Source organism: Chamaea fasciata, unplaced genomic scaffold (assembly GCF_029207755.1).
Source record: "Chamaea fasciata isolate MVZ Bird 193981 ecotype frontalis unplaced genomic scaffold, bChaFas1.0.hap1 SCAF_361, whole genome shotgun sequence".
Classification (NCBI taxonomy): Eukaryota; Metazoa; Chordata; class Aves; order Passeriformes; family Sylviidae; genus Chamaea; species Chamaea fasciata.
Window position 1 is genome coordinate 5,001 of NW_027094446.1, and position 11,465 is coordinate 16,465.

Genomic DNA, 11,465 nt, shown 5'->3' on the forward strand with positions numbered 1-11,465 from the left:
GAAACAGACAAAGAGAGAGAAATAGACAGAGCCAGAGAGAAATAGACAGAGAGAAATAGAAAGGAAGTGAAATAGAGAGTGAAATAGACACAAAGACATACAGAGAAACAGGGTTAGAGAAAAATAGAAATCAAAAGAGAAAAACAGAGAAACAGCATGAGAGAGAAAGAGTGAAACAGTTAGAGTGAAAGCAAAAGACAGACTGAAACAGACTGAAAGCAAAACAGACAGAAAAAGAGAGTTAAAGAGAAAGAGAAACAGAAAAACATCTAGAAATAGAATAACAGAGAAAAATTAAGAGTTAAGAGAGAAAGAAGCAGAATTAGACAGAAAAGGAAATAGCATGAAGGTGTAGAGAGGAAAATAGACTTACCTTGAGGTAGGAAATAGAATAAATGACTCTGACACCAAATAAACACAGGAGCCAAATGGGGGAGAGGGGGGCACGGGGTATCTTTATTGGGGGGGCAGGGGGGCATCTTTATTAGGGTATATTCAGCTTTTATTGCATGAATGGGTTTCTTTACACTTTAGTAAACATACAGAAACAACAGATACAAATGCAAATACAGATACAGTCCATAGGCACACCTATAAAATTACAATTTACATACAGAGCAATACATTGAAATACAGCAGCAAATGCCAATACAGAACAATACAAGGCAATACAAGCCAAATGACTATTAACACAATAGAACCATTTTTCAAAATCTGAAACACTCATTATATCTTGTTTTATTGTTACAGGAAACCCAAAACAAAAGCAGCACACATAAAACATAACAATCGTCCACCGCACACACCTCCTTCAGCATGCGCACCGTGCACCCTCTCTCGCCTCTCAATCCCCTACCGTCAGCACACACTCGCAACGCTCCTCGGGAACGTGGTTCCCGGGAGCCCTGAAAAAATCAGCCTGCCTGACAAAAACCCCGGTCCCTAGGCCGTCGGCACCCAAACTTTGGCGATGAACGTCGCCTCGCAGACCGGCCGGGACCGAGGAAAAAAAAAACCCAGCCGGGGGGAAAAAAAAAAAAACCCCCCCGGCTGGGGATTTTTTATTCTAAGTTTAAAATGTGTTGAAAAACCTGGAAGGCAAAAGTCACACACACAAGGTTAGAACCAGTCAACATGCACACAAACCCACCCTCTCTCACCTCTCAATCCCCTACCATCAGCACACACTCGCACCGCTCCTCGGGAACGTGGTTCCCGGGAGCCCTGAAAAAATCAGCCTGCCTGACGAAAACCCCGGTCCCTAGGCCGTCGGCGCCCAAACTTTGGCGATGAACGTCGCCTCGCAGACCGGCCGGGACCGAGGAAAAAAAAAACCCAGCCGGGGGGAAAAAAAAAAAAACCCCCCCGGCTGGGGATTTTTTATTCTAAATTTAAAATGTGATGAAAAACCTGGAAGGCAAAAGTCACACACACAAGGTTAGAACCAGTCAGCACACACACTCGCACAGGCAAACCCAAGCAGACAGACAAGTCTCAGACATACACAGTCACTCTTCAGCTTACCCAGTAGATTCCAAGAGACTCCGTAGCATCAGCAACCACAGAGAGACTAATCCTGCCCGGAGACCTGCAAGACAATGACAGGTGGTCAACAAGTGGTTACCTGACAGCTAGGCATCATCCCCCCTCAGGGCCCATACCTTCTCTACCCAAAACTCCACAGAAAAAAGATGAACTGCAAAGCCCTACAACTCTTCTACCTAACTGTGACTGTGCCAGGGCAGGGCAGCTCAAGCATAAGTCATACAGTAGGATACAGCAACATCATGACTTAGAGTGCAATACAAACACAGTCACTTTCAATACAATACAAGCACAGTGACTTTGAGTGCAATACAAGCACAGTGACTTAGAGTGCAATACAAACAGTCACTTGCAACGCAAACAGAGTCACTGGCAGTGCAATGCAAACAGAGTCACTTGCAATACAAACAGAGTCACTGGCAATACAATACAGAGTCACTGGCAATACAATACAATACAGAGTCACTGGCAATACAATACAATACAGAGTCACTTGCAATACAATACAATACAGAGTCACTTGCAATACAATACAATACAGAGTCACTTGCAATACAATACAATACAGAGTCACTTGCAATACAATACAAACACAGTCACTTGCAATACAATACAGAGTCACTGGCAATACAATACAAACAGAGTCACTTGCAATACAATACAAACAGAGTCACTTGCAATACAAACAGAGTCACATGCAATACAAACAGAGTCACATGCAATACAATACAAACACAGTCACTTGCAATACAATACAAACACAGTCACATGCAAGACAATACAGAGTCACTGGCAATGCAATACAATACAGAGTCACTGGCAATGCAATACAATACAGAGTCACTGGCAATGCAATACAATACAGAGTCACTGGCAATGCAATACAATACAGAGTCACTGGCAATGCAATACAATACAGAGTCACTGGCAATGCAATACAATACAGAGTCACTTGCAATACAAACAGAGTCACTGGCAGTGCAATACAAACAGAGTCACTGGCAATACAATACAAACAGAGTCACAGGCAATACAATACAAACAGAGTCACAGGCAATACAATACAAACAGAGTCACAGGCAATACAATACAAACAGAGTCACTGGCAATACAATACAAACAGAGTCACTGGCAATACAATACAAACAGAGTCACTGGCAATGCAATACAATACAGAGTCACTGGCAATGCAATACAATACAGAGTCACTGGCAATGCAATACAAACATAGTCACTGGCAATACAAAACAAACATAGTCACTTGCAATACAAAACAAACATAGTCACTTCCAAGACAAACATAGTCAGTTCCAAGTCAATACAAACAAAACTGCTCACTAGACTAAGTGCCTAAGCTGTTAAGAGGACGCTCCAGAAGCTCGGGAAGCCGAGTGAAGAAAGCGATGACTGCCGGGTGACCGTGGCGATGCCTCCGGATGAAAGGCAACCTCGTCGGGTGAACACGTCCGCTACGCCGCCGAGACTCAAAGACTGCTGACGACGCAAAACACGCTAGAATGCTGAACTGCCCTGCCCGGCAAATGCTCCGGCGAGACCGAGTGGAAACCCTCTCCCATTACTTCAGAGGGACCCAACCCACTAGGGCCCTCTCTTCTAAGCTAATGTGAAATTGCCTCCCACTTCCAAAGTTTTTTCCCCTGCACCCAAACACAAACCCCAACACTTATCTTTTGGAAGACGAGCGGACAAAATCCATCCTCCGAGGACTTCGGCGCTGCCGTATCCAAACTTAGGCTCTGCACCTCCTCTCAATACCTAAGACAACAAAGTACAAACTGTGAAAATTGTGTGACAGGAAACTAATCCCCAGGCTTTCCAAGCACCTCTGCCCCAACTCACCTCAGATACTGATTTGGCTCCACAGTCTACCCAGAGGGTACCTGCAAAAGGAAAAGGTACACATTTAGCATGCTGCTACACACCCCATGCCTATGGATCACCCCTAATGCCTAAAAGCCAACTTACCCGCTTGCCCCTAATCCTTGGCATGTGTAGGACAGTAGCAGCACCTGCAAAGACACAAAGAAAACAGCAGGCTGAGTCACTGAGAAAACACAATCACCACAATCTAACAGAACTCAGTAATACATAAAGCTCAAGCTGATACCCACCAAGTCACTGGCATCCAGGACCAGGAAATCTTGCAAGTGGACCACCTAAAATGAAAGTAAATTAAACAGTGGATGTTAGAGTTACACCAGAAATTGAGACCTGAGCAATGACAGCAGCTTCCATCCACCAGTTAATGCTCACCTAGGCAGCTGATCCTGGACTGCCAAGCTCCCGCTTTACCTCCTAAAAATAAAAACAAAAAACAAGGCTGTAGCAGAGTCACAATGTACATCCCCCTGGCAAAACCAAACTGGGACTGACTTAAACTCACACCCACCTGGCCGCTGCCAGCCTGAGCCACGACAACCTCACAAGCAGACCACCTGAAATAAAACAAAAATCAACAGTGGATGGTTAGACTTGAGCCAGAAATGGAGAGCGGAGCAACAACAACAGCTGCTGTCCACCAGTGAATGCTCACCTGGCGCGCTTCTCCTGGACTGCCAATATCCTGCATAAGCTCCTAAAAACAAAGACAAAGGTCAGGGCTGTATCAGAGCCACCATTTACACCTCCCCTGCAAAGACCGACAGGGACTGACCTTCTCGGGGGAACCGATGAATCCCACAGGGGCTGCTCTGCCACAGGGTTAAACCATCTGCATCTGAAAGAAAGTTAGGACAAGAGTCAAAGGGCTGCAGGATAACTTGACAGCTCCAGACATCTTGGGTCAATCTACAGATCCCACCTAGAAGCCAATGCACCCTGCATTTCAAATTTGTCCTATTACCCCTACACCCAGCTGTGCTGCAGGGCAGAGCAGCTCCGGGCCAAATACACACCCACACCCGTGACACAAGACGCAACAAACAAAGGGACGCGACAGGGAAAGAAAACTCTCGATGAGAGGAATGACCCTGAGGACCGAGAGAACTCGGGAGCAGATGACCGAGGTAAGCTGAAAGGAGAGCTGACCGGGCTCAGAGAAACCTGCAGGAAAAAAGATGCTAAGGGGATGAATTATCCCAAGAACCGCAAAGATGGACGCTCGAGAATGCTCCGGTCACACTCTGCTACCTAGCTTTGCATTCTTACAAGTCCTAATCCACCGGAATGGATGCTGGTGGTGCTCGGCTGTCAGTACAGCTCAGAACAAGACCTGGAAAGACATTGGACTGGATGCTTCTGAAGAGAGATACGATGCCCATGCCTGCCCGAGCTCCCGAGTCGATGGTCCGAGGGCATCGGCACCTGGCCGAGGAACTGAGAGTCCTAAGAGGCTAAGAGGGATGCCAGGGTTTTTGGTAGGCCCCTTGAAGGGCTAAGGCAAAAGACATGAAACAAAGAGTGCGCAACAAACGAGGGACACGACAAGCACCGGGACTGCTCTGCCCTGCACACCTCAGTGGTGAGATCAAAAGGGAGACTTTCCCTGTAGGAAGCCTAAGGGGCCGCTTCCTGGACAACCCCAGCTCCAAACCCAACTGAAAAACCACTCCCGGTTGAAAGCCGACCCGGCCCCCCACTTTCGTCCCCTCCGTGGCTCGGAGCCCTCCACTTATCTCTCAGACATCTGAAGATGCAGAGTCCAGGCAGGTGAAAAGGAAGGCTGGCTCTCCCTCAGGGAAATTCCTGGTAACACCAGGCTGCTCTCTCTTAGTCAGCTGCAATAAAGAAAAGCAAACATCACTGTGTGATCTTAGCAGCACAGCGCCCAAACCCCAACAATTCTGCTACTCACCATCTCTTGAGAACACCCAGGCCCTCAAGCCCGCTGCCTCAGCCGTGCTTGGAGAGTCATGCCATCGTCCTGGGGTAGGTCTGGATTAAGAACACACAAGGGATTTGACAGTGCTGAAACTTGACAGGACCCTCTCTCCTCCCTGCCTCCCCAACTCCTCAGCTGTTATCAAAGCCTACCTGGAAAGCAGCTTCAAACAGAGAAATTGAGGCTTGATCACACAGTCCTGTAATGCTTCTGAAGGGCTCCCAAAAAAAGGTGCCCAAGTTCATGATCTCATGGCAGAGGGTACTTCAGCAGAAGAAGAGTGGACCACCTAAAACACAATAATAGAAGCTTAGAGGTGCACCAGAAATTGAGACCTGAGCGATTACAGCCACTTCCATCCACCAGTCAATGCTCACCTAGGCAGCTGGTCCTGGACTGCCAAGATCCCGCTTTACCTCCTAAAAATAAAAACAAAAAACAAGGCTGTAACATACTCACAATGTACACCTCCCCAGCAAAACCAAACTGGGACTGACTTAAACTCACACCCACCTGGCCGCTGCCAGCCTGAGCCACGACAACCTAACAAGCAGACCACCTGAAATAAAACAAAAATCAACAGTGGATGGTTAGACTTGAGCCAGAAATTCAGACGGGAGCAATAACAACTGCTTCGGTCCACCGGTCAATGCTCACCTGGCGCGCTTCACCTGGACTGGCAATATCCTGCATAAGCTCCTAAAAACAAAGACAAAGGTCAGGGCTGTATCAGAGCCACCATTTACACCTCCCCTGCAAAGACCGACAGGGACTGACCTTCTCGGGGGAACCGATGAATCCCACAGGGGCTGCTCTGCCACAGGGTTAAACCATCTGCATCTGAAAGAAAGTTAGGACAAGAGTCAAAGGGCTGCAGGATAACTTGACAGCTCCAGACATCTTGGGTCAATCTACAGATCCCACCTAGAAGCCAATGCACCCTGCATTTCAAATTTGTCCTACTACCCCTACACCCAGCTGTGCTGCAGGGCAGAGCAGCTCCGGGCCAAATACACACCCACACCCGTGACACAAGACGCAACAAACAAAGGGACGCGACAGGGAAAGAAAACTCTCGATGAGAGGAATGACCCTGAGGACCGAGAGAACTCGGGAGCAGATGACCGAGGTAAGCTGAAAGGAGAGCTGACCGGGCTCAGAGAAACCTGCAGGAAAAAAGATGCTAAGGGGATGACTTATCCCAAGAACCGCAAAGATGAACACTCGAGAATGCTCCGGTCACACTCTGCTACCTAGCTATGCATTCTTACAAGTCCTAATCCACCGGAATGGATGCTGGTGGTGCTCAGCTGTCAGTACAGCTCAGAACAAGACCTGGAAAGACATTGGACTGGATGCTTCTGAAGAGAGATACGATGCCCATGCCTGCCCGAGCTCCCGAGTCGATGGTCCGAGGGCATTGCCACCTGGCCGAGGAACTGAGAGTCCAGAGAGGCTAAGAGGGATACCAGGGTTTTTGGTAGGCCCCTTGAAGGGCTAAGGCAAAAGACATGAAACAAAGAGTGCGCAACAAACAAGGGACACGACAAGCACCGGAACTGCTCTGCCCTGCACACCTCAGTGGAGAGATCAAAAGGGAGACTTTCCCTGTAGGAAGCCTAAGGGGCCGCTTCTTGGATGGCCCCGTCTCCAAACCCCCGCCCGGTGGAAAGCCGACCCGGCCCCCCGCTTTCATCCCCTCCGTGGCTCGGAGCCCTCCACTTATCTCTCAGACATCTGGAGATGCAGAATCCAGGCAGGTGAAAAGGAAGGCCGCCTCTCCCTCAGGGAAATTCCTGCTAACACCAGGTTGCTCTCTCTTAGTCAGCTGCAATAAAGAAAAGCAAACATCACGGTGTGGTCTTAGCACCACATCGCCCAAAACCCAACAATTCTGCTACCCACCGCCTCTTGAGAACGCCCGGGTGCTCGGGCCCGCTGCCTCGGCCGTGCTTGGAGGGTGATGGCATCATCAGGGGGTAGGTCTGGATTAAGAGCAGACAAGGGATTTGACATTGCTGATACTTGAGAGGACCCTCGCTCCTCCTCTCCTCCCTGCCTCCCCGACTCCTCAGCCGTTATCAAAGACTACCTGGAAAGCAGCTTCAAACGGAGAAATCGAGGCTTGATCACACAGTCCTGTAATGCTTCTGAAGGGCTCCAAAGAGAGGGACCCGGTCCATCACCTCATTGGAGAAGGGACTTCAGCATAATGACAGCAGACTGCCTAAAACAGACAAAAATACAACCTTAGAGTTGCACCAGATATTGAGACCTGAGTGATAACAGCTGCTTCCATCCACCGGACAATGCTCACCTGGGCCACTTCACCTGGACTGCCAATATCCCTCTTTACCTCCTAAAAAAAAAAGACAAAAAACAACGCTGTAACACAGTCATCATTTACACTGCCCCGGCAAAGGCAAACTGGGACTGACTTAAGCACACACCCTCTTGGCTGCTGGTATCCACGACCGGGACATTTCACAAGCGGGCCACCTAAAAATAAGAAAACAAACAGCAGATATTAGATTTTCACCAGAAACTGAGACCTGAGCAACAGCAACCGGTTCTGTCCGCAGATCAATGCTCACCTTGCACGCTTCACCTTCACCGCCAACATCCTGCTTTACCTCCTAAAAATAGAGACAAAGAAACAGGCAGTAACAAGGGCACCAATTACACTGCCCCTGCAAAGACAAACTGCAACTGACGTAAGCTGACACCTACCTGGCCGCTGGAATCCACAAACAGGACATCTCAAAACCAGACCACCTGAAAAAAAAAAAAAAATCCCAACAGTGGATGGTTAGAGTTGCACCAGAAATTGACACCGGAGAAATAACAACTGCTTCTGTTCACCGGTCCATGCTCACCTTGCCCGCTTCTTCTGGACTGCCAATATCCTCCATTAGCTCCTAAAAACAAAGACAAAGGTCAGGGCTGTAACAGAGCCACCATTTACACCTCCCCTGCAAAGACCGACTCGGACTGACCTTCTCGGGAGAACCGACTCCACTGATAGGGGCTGCTCTGCCACAGGTTTAATCAGTCTGCATCTGAAAGAAAGTTAGGACAAAAGTCAAAGGGCTGCAGGATAACTTGACAGCTCCACACATCTTGGGTCAATCTACAGATCCCACCTAGAAGCCAATGCACCCTGCATTTCAAATTTGTCCTATTACCCCTACACCCAGCTGTGCTACAGGGCAGGGCAGAGCAGCGCTGGGCCAAATACACACCCACACCCGTGACACAAGACGCAACAAACGAGGAGACACGACAGGGAAAGAAAAAATCTCAAAGAGAGGAATGACCCTGAGGACCGAGAGAACTCGGGAGGAGATGATCGAGGTAAGACGGATGGAGAGCTGACCGGGCTCAGAGAAACCTGCAGGAAAAAAGATGCTAAGGGGATGACTTATGCCAAGAACCTCAAAGATGGACGCTCGAGAATGCTCCGGTCAGAATCCTCTCCCTAGCTTTGCATCCTTACAAGTCCTAATCCACCGGAATGGATCGTGGTGGTGCTTGGCTGTCAGTACAGCTCAGAACAAGACCTGAAAAGACAGTAAACTGGATGCTTCTGAAAATAAATACGATTCCCATGCTGGCCTGAGCTCCCGAGTCGATGGTTTGATGGTATCGGCGCCTGGCCGAGGAACTGAGGGACCGGAGATGCTAAAAATGATGCCGGGATTTTGATGGCCCCTTGAAAAGCCACAGAAAATTACATGAAATACAAGACACTCAAAAGACACAGAGTGCACAACAGACAACTGACAGGACATGCACCGGGACTGGACTGCCCTGCACCACAGCATTGGGATCAAAATTAAGGCTTCCCCTTGACAGCTAACGGGATCGCTGAGTGGGGCTGGACGACGCTGCGCGCCGGACCGCACGATGCGGACGGGGACCGTTCTGCCTTGCGTGCCCCGTAGTTGCTATTGAAGTATAGCCGTTCCCTTCGGCTGTCCTAAGTGGCCCCTTAAGGGACACCCCTGTCCCCTCTGGTAGCTGTTAAACCGGACCCATAAATTTCTGACACCCCTGTCGTCCTATCTCGAGGCCGTGGCCCCTGACTTATCTTTGAGATGACCGGTAAGGTGAATCCACGTTGGACTGGAAATAAGTCTGTCTCAGAAGGCCCTCCGATCGCCGATTAGCCTCTTAGCTATGAAAAAGAAAAATGAAAATCGATGCACGAATTTAGCGGCACGTGCGCCGAATCCCGAGGGGGCGGCCGCTCACCCTCGCCTAAGCGTGCCCGGGTCCTCGAGTCTGTGGCTTCGTCCCGCATCTAAGCCTAGGGCTGTTACAATGTCCGGTACCTGAGTTAGCAGGGGGCAAAACTGTAGGGCAGGTCTGTGAGCAAAACTTAGGTGCTCACATTTACGTATCTTAGGTGCTCTTCTGTGCTATAAGACAGATAAATGCAGCTGCTATTACTTGCAAAAAAGCCTTGGGGGAGGCCCTCAAATGCAGGTCGTTCCTCATTTTGCTGCCTTCAAAACCTGCTAACTCTCAACCGGGTACCCTGAACGTGGTCCTCGCCTTACCGATCGGAAGCCTGGATCTCGGTCGTTGCCTCTGACGTGTACAGTAGCCCTTCTGAGGTGACAAATCTTCTGAAAGAATCTGGAAGATCGTGCTGGATGTGACCTATAACTTCAGGAGTAGTGCTCCTCCTAAAAGAAAATGAGAACAAACCCAGAAATTACAAAAGCGCCTTTCCTCCCCTGAAGGTGCAAACAAAACCCCTGAACTTAAATACTCCCTGTATTTGATAGCATCTTCTTTGTAGTGTCCTCAAAGCTCCTGTTATTTGTAGGTGCCCAAAAACACCTAACAAAAATAAGCTAATAGAGCCTCTTCGCTGAAATGAGAGGAGAGCTCTTACCCTGGCTGATTCCCAGGAGGGAATGAAGCCCCTTGGCAAAAGCTGGGGTTAATATACCCCTGATTGGGCCCGCCCCTCGTTCCCAGAATGCCCGGGAAAAGGGAGGAGGCAACTCCCACGGGGTATAAAAGCTCTCGAAGGAGCTGCAGCTGTTTGGCTCCTCTGACTCAAATGCAAGGTAAGTACAGGGCTCGATAGAGAAAAAAACTCCTTGGGGTAATAATGCTATTTTTCTGTTTTGGCTGTAATGACTTCAGGCTAGAGGGCAAAAATAAAACTTAGTGTTTTAGTAACATAGCAAGATAGTAATTTGGGTAATTTGCTGTTGACGGGGGTAATTATTCCTGGGTGACTGCAATTAGTATTCCACAAGTGACTAAGTAGGATGACAAAGAACAGTAAGATTATGAATGGTGTAAGGCTCATTAGCACCTCTAAGTAAGGATATCAATGTATTAATTACAAAGGAGAAAAAGAATAAACTCCCAGGTGGTGTTAAGCTTATATATACGCCTGGATAGCTCCCGTCTGACATAGGTGTTACCGGGGTACCCGTTCGAGTGCAACTGAAGTCCAATTTTAAATCCTTAAAATGCTGAAAAAGGCACGGGTTCCTTCAATTTAAAATTAGCATATGGGCAGTTACCTCTGCTTAAACTGTGACATGGAAAATAAATGGCTTGTGCCCCTTAACTTAATCTCCTAAAATTTTTGAAAAAGAGGAGTTTCCTTCAGTTTAAGTCTCTCCAGGGAGGAGAAAAAAGGGGAGCGTTCCCTAAAATTCAAGCCCTTAAAAAGCAGAGACAGCTAGGCCCCTCTGAACTAGCACCTCCCCACAGGGGTGTGCCCAGGAAACCCTCTGAAGACAGGGGGCATTGTGGGATGAGGTCGAGAAAGGTCCCGCAGATTGTTCGTTCCCCTGCGTGACCCTTCGTCTGCCTGTGAAACGCTGGGGTGCTAGGCTTCCGTTCTGTGGAAGAGAACTGTTCTTCTTGTGGCCGGTGGCCGAGATGGAAGTTCTATCCCCAGAATTCCCTATGTCCTAATTTTGTAATTATTTAGGAAATTTTTCCCAGACTGTAAGCAATTACCAGAAATATTTACTTAGAAATCCTTACTGAATTGTGTTTCTGTTGAGGTCTTCTACGTGTCCCTTAAGGAGCTAGGGGAGTTGCC

General features: G+C 48.4%; 4 long non-coding RNA genes across 4 annotated transcripts; all 4 read right to left on the bottom strand.

The window, feature by feature from the left end:
* Positions 1-2,597: 2,597 nt before the first annotated feature.
* Positions 2,598-4,289, bottom strand: LOC136305323 (uncharacterized). Its single transcript, XR_010725256.1, has 8 exons — positions 4,220-4,289; positions 4,100-4,141; positions 3,956-4,001; positions 3,820-3,861; positions 3,678-3,722; positions 3,532-3,575; positions 3,406-3,446; positions 2,598-3,321 (listed from the first exon to the last, which is right to left on the bottom strand). It is a non-coding gene; the product is annotated as an uncharacterized lncRNA (long non-coding RNA).
* A 72-nt stretch (positions 4,290-4,361) lies between these two features.
* LOC136305319 (uncharacterized) lies at positions 4,362-5,948 on the bottom strand. The gene is made up of 5 exons (XR_010725248.1): positions 5,900-5,948; positions 5,764-5,805; positions 5,539-5,675; positions 5,360-5,439; positions 4,362-5,282 (listed from the first exon to the last, which is right to left on the bottom strand). It is a non-coding gene; the product is annotated as an uncharacterized lncRNA (long non-coding RNA).
* Positions 5,949-7,138: 1,190 nt separating this feature from the next.
* LOC136305321 (uncharacterized) lies at positions 7,139-8,447 on the bottom strand. Its single transcript, XR_010725252.1, has 9 exons — positions 8,383-8,447; positions 8,263-8,304; positions 8,117-8,161; positions 7,981-8,022; positions 7,837-7,885; positions 7,704-7,745; positions 7,479-7,613; positions 7,292-7,371; positions 7,139-7,214 (listed from the first exon to the last, which is right to left on the bottom strand). It is a non-coding gene; the product is annotated as an uncharacterized lncRNA (long non-coding RNA).
* A 131-nt stretch (positions 8,448-8,578) lies between these two features.
* LOC136305324 (uncharacterized) lies at positions 8,579-10,300 on the bottom strand. Its single transcript, XR_010725257.1, has 3 exons — positions 10,290-10,300; positions 9,949-10,077; positions 8,579-9,563 (listed from the first exon to the last, which is right to left on the bottom strand). It is a non-coding gene; the product is annotated as an uncharacterized lncRNA (long non-coding RNA).
* Positions 10,301-11,465: the final 1,165 nt, after the last annotated feature.